This window comes from Miniopterus natalensis, chromosome X, assembly GCF_054644295.1.
Source record: "Miniopterus natalensis isolate mMinNat1 chromosome X, mMinNat1.hap1, whole genome shotgun sequence".
Taxonomy (NCBI): domain Eukaryota; kingdom Metazoa; phylum Chordata; class Mammalia; order Chiroptera; family Miniopteridae; genus Miniopterus; species Miniopterus natalensis.
The window spans coordinates 2,945,420-2,950,486 of record NC_142103.1 but is presented as its reverse complement, the minus strand read 5'-3'; the positions used below and the strand labels follow the sequence as shown (position 1 = coordinate 2,950,486).

The 5,067-nt window shown below is 48.3% G+C and overlaps 1 pseudogene; it reads right to left on the bottom strand.

Annotated features, from left to right (window-relative positions):
• Positions 1–1,311, bottom strand: LOC148090374 (heat shock transcription factor, X-linked member 3 pseudogene; annotated as a pseudogene).
• Positions 1,312–5,067: the final 3,756 nt, after the last annotated feature.

The window sequence follows — 5,067 nt, the reverse complement described above, 5'->3', positions numbered from 1 at the left end:
CTAGGGACCTGCATTGTCCTTAAGCTGCTCACAGAGTGAGCAATAGCAATGTACGGAGACTTCCTGCTCTTCCTCAGGTAACGGGGGTAGAGACACCAGTGACAAGCTAGCTATGAGGGTGGAATAGCAGATGTCGTACAAAGACGTCACCGGACCACGTCGTGGGTAAATTGGGGACCTGGGGGGCAGAGCCTCCATGCCGTCGGTTCCGGCAGTAGCCGTGGGCACAAGCATGTCATGCCCAGATGGACCCTCCCCACTTGGGCCGCCTGCCTCACTTGGACATTCTATATCCATGGCACTGCTGGTGGGCTGCAGATGCAAGTGCTCGGATAACTGGGTAGCACTGTGTTCCCAAGAATTTGGGGGTTTCCTCTGGGCCTTTTCCTCGGCTTCTTTGGTACCCCTTTTCTGCTGAAGCCTCAGGGAGTACCTTGTCGGGGTCTGCCTCTTGGGTCTCTTTGGAGGTGTTCCACCGCTCCCAGGCCAGCTGCGAGTCATCTGGGTTCCTTGTGTATTGATGTTCTGGACCAGCCAAGGCCGGTCCCTCTGGAAGTTCCCGTTTCTGTAGATCTGAAACAAAATTAATTATTTTAGTCCTTTGGGTTGAAAATACATCTATTTGACATTAACTGGCCTCTCAGACTCTTTAGTGATCCCTGCAGGTTATCGCTAAGGGGCTTATAGTTTCATATGAAAATCTATACGTTCTCGTCTTTCTGTAAGTACTGTCTCAAGTGAAAAAGAGTTATGCCCTGAAATGAAACCCTTTCAGCATATCATTGTTCTTGGTCTACTGGGAAGATGGTCGAGTAACAGAGAACATGGGAAATGGGGAAACGGGAGGACGTTCTACTTTACCATCACGTTACTTCCTGGATAGGAAACTGAAGAGTCGCCTGGGCACACTTTGCTGAATCCGTGTAGGTTCAGTAGGCGGGTGAAGCTTTTCAGGCTGTCTGATTCAAAGATTTTCTCGTTGCCCCTTCGGCACAGAACTTCCCTCTGAAAGAGGTCTTTCTGGATGATCACGGTGTCTCCGTCATCATTCCAGCGCACCGACGTGAAGCAATCCTCCTCCACTATTCTCCAAAGCTTTCTTGGGAAGGACAGTCCCAGAAGAACGTTTCCTTCCACGTTGGTGGCGCCTTGGTCTGGTGGTTGCGGGTTGTCTTGAAGACTTGGATCGTGGCTTGCGGCTCTGTCCCCATGGGAGACCAAGGTCTCCCAAGCCTCCCCGGGACCCACCTGCCCATCGTCTGATGGGGCCGGGCTGGCTTTGCCCATCTCATTAGTACTCTGACTAGCCATGGAGCTGCTCTACATCAAAAAGCATTTGCTACCAGGGATCCTATCACTGATCACTGGGGTCAGAAATGCCTTTGGTCACAGCAGGGATGCCCCAAATGTACTGTCCTGAAAATTCTAGACTGTCGGTCGTGGGGCAAGCGGCTGCTTGTCACAGTGGTCATGTGATGTCACAAAGCTGGTTCTCAACTGCTCTGGGGTGTGGGGCCTGGCCAAGTGTGGGGGAGTAGATGTGTGTAGGGCCCCCAGTTTCTCTCTTTTCAGAAAGTACAGAAAAATAAAGCTCATGTTACAAGAAAGGGTGCTTATCTGCTGCCAGGCACATTGTTTCGTGTTGCTAGGCACTGGATGGGTTGAGAAGTCACGGTCCTATGTCCACTCCCACCCCTACAGCTGGGGGAGGCCTGTTGATGGCCAATTTGATTGCTCAAGGGCCAGGTCCTGGTTAGTCCTAACTTGGCTATCACCAAGACTACCCAGGTCAGGCGGGCTCCTGGGGGACTGTCCCTCCCAGAAGATGGTGGTTGGCCCAGGCTCAGTTGGTAGCCCCCCTCTTGAATGCCAACCCCCCCCCCAAGTTTCCACTTTGGTCTCTTCCAGCTGCTCCTCCTGGCTGGTGGGTCCTGCTCAGATGGGCCCAAAAAAGACTCTTATGTTCTTACCCCTGGGTCAAGTTGTCCCTTAGGTAGGGCTGTGCTCCAGCACAGTTGGGAGTGGTCCTCTCATTCCTCAACCTCAGTGCTACCCCAAGCAACTCAGACATAGCATTACCCACAGTGTTGGTGTGTGAATGGACAGCCGCACCCTCTGCTGTGCTGGGGAGCCCTCTATTAAGCTCTGTTTGCCCTCAAATCTCACCCTTCTCAGGTCACAAGGGGATTGACTTTAGTTTCCATTTCTTCTCCATAGGAACTCTTTTCACTACCCAGGATGGCCTCACTTTGGGGCACCTGCATTTGCCTTCTCAAATCACCCTCCCCAGACCCTTGGGTTCAGCCTCCCTGGAGGCCTCCTCTATACCCCATTTCTTTTCTTCAGTGAGGTTGGTGGGCTTGTGCTTTCCCAGATTTCTGGCCTCCTATTTCCAAATTGGATCTCCTTTGGTACTTCCCCTTTCCATCACTGAGTTGGGGGCTAGGCATATATTCAGCTCTGTAGAAACAAAGCATTCCACTGACTCACTCTCATGCCAGCCCTGTTCTCTTTGCCAGAAGCTCACCGCACCCTCACTTGTGTGTCCCTCTCCTGCCATATTCTTGACACTAGGCACATTGAATCATTTCATTTGCTCTTGGGTTAGATACTTTCCAAAAACCCGACTTTACACAGACTCACTACCAAGGAAAATTAAGACTTGGTTAGCTAGCCATGACTGAAGGAAGCCCATAGGAAGATAATCATAAATATGTACTTGAACGTAAATGAGTGTCTGGATGTGAGATGGGACAAAAGCCAGATTCGTCTTCACCATAGAGGAGAGGATACTACAGTGGTTTCAGTGACCCATGTTCTCGAGCTGTTGTGGACCAAATTGGACAACTCTGAATAGGGAGGTAGAGCGGTACCGTGGAAAGGCCCCACCTGCACCGGTCCTAGGTCCTTGCCCCAGCTCTGCCACTAAGTGGGGTCCTTTGTCCTCTCTGAGCGCCAATCCTTTGTTTCTGAAAGGGAAGTGCAAAGGCATTTGGGAAGGGGCCCCTCAGCCTAAGGACTGCATCCTTAATGGAGCCTCAGGTCCAGATTCGGGCTCATGGTCTTTGTGCTTCTAAACAGGCTTACAAAGCATTTATTCAAGAAGCCAGTTTATTCTGGGAGGATGTGCCCTGGAGGCTAAGACTTGGTGGCTTTTCAGAGAGAGGATCCTGGTGTCTCTGATTAAACAGCCAGCTCCCTTCAGTTGCCTACCAAAGTATTGTGTCTTAAGCGGGTTCTTTAACGATTGAAAATGAGGTGTCCTTGTGGCCTTTGCTAGCTCATGACTCTGCTGATTACTGATTGGAAAGGATTTGCCCATTTTATGGGCTGGAAATTGAAGAGAAGACTCTGGAAGCCACAGTTGGTCATTTCATGGAGAACAGATGTTTATTTGATGTTTAAGGCACTCTCGAGTCCCAAGGCTTCTGTAAGACCATTAGCTCATGTTCTTTGATTCAAGAGCCACCGAATGTCCACTGTGGTGAAGAATCTAGGACCTCAGGCTCATCTTGTCCTCTGAAGATGAAATATTCGCACTGCTGACTTCAGTGGAGCTGAAGAAAGGCATTATGGAAATGGTCTCCCTGGGCTAGCCTCCTCAGTCCTGGAAAATCAGCCCTGGGTCCCGTGACTGCCAGGCAGGCAGCCCTTATTAGGTACCCTGCTCAGGACCTTTTGAGAAGGAAGAACAAAGTTGGAGGACCCACAATACCTGATGTTAAACTATACTCTAAGGCCATCGGAATCAAAACAGCCTGGTACTGGCACAAGAACAGGCATGTAGATCAATGGACCAGAACAGAGCCCAGGAATCAACCCACACCTATACTGTGAATTGATATTTGACAAAGGAGGCAAGAGCACACAATGGTGTAAGACAGTCTCTTCAATAAATGGTGTTGGGATAATTGGATGGCTACATGCATAAAATGCAACTAGACCACCAACTTACACCATACACAAGAATAAACTGAAAATGGATAAAAGACTTAAATGTAAGTCATGAAACCATAAAAATCCTAGAACAAAACACAGGCAGTAAGATCTCAGGCGTCTCTCAGAGCAATATTTTTCCCGATGTCTCCTCGGGCAGGGGAAATAAATGAAAAAATAAGCAAATGGGACTACATCCAACTAAAAAGCTTCTGCACAGCACAAAACCCGCTCAGAATCCACTGCATGGGAGAACGTATTTGCCAATGATACATGGCATAAGGGGTCAATCTCCAAAATATGTAAAGAACTTAAACAACTCAACACCAGGAAGACAAACAAGCCAATTAAAAAATGGGCAAAGGACCTGAACAGACACTTTACCAAAGAGGACATACAGATGGCCAAGAGACATTTGAAAAAATGCTCAAGGTTGTTAATCATCAGGAAGATGCAAATTAAAACCACAATGAGGTATCACTTCACACCTGTCAGAATGGCTCCATCAACAAATCAACAAACGACATGTGCTGGCGAGGGTGTGGAGAAAGGGGAACCCTGGTGCCCTGCTGGTGGGAATGCAGACTGGGGCAGCCACTGTGGAAAACAGTATGGAGGGTCCTCAAAAAATGGGACTACATCGAACTCCAAAGCTTCTGCACAGCAAAAGAAATCAGGCCCCAAATACAAAGGAAACCCATGGTATGGGAGAACGCATTTCCCAAGATGTGTCTGATATGGGGCTGTTTCCCAAAAAGTACAAAGAACTCATACAACTCAACAAGAGGTAGGTGAACAATCCAATGAAAAAATGGGTGAAGGACCTGAATAGACACTTCTCCAAAGAGGACATACAGATGGCCAAGAGATATATGAAAAAATGCTCAATGTCGCTAACCATCAGAGAGATGCAAATTAAAACCACAATGAGGTATCCCTTCACACCTGTCAGAATAGATCCATCAACAAATCAACAAACAACAAGTGTTGGTGAGGATGTGGAGAAAAGAGAACCATAGTACACTGCTGGTAGGAATGCAGACTGTTCCTCAAAAAATTAAAAATGGAACTGCCTTTTGACCCAGTGATTACACTTCTGGGAATATGTTGTAAGAATCCTGAAACACCAAT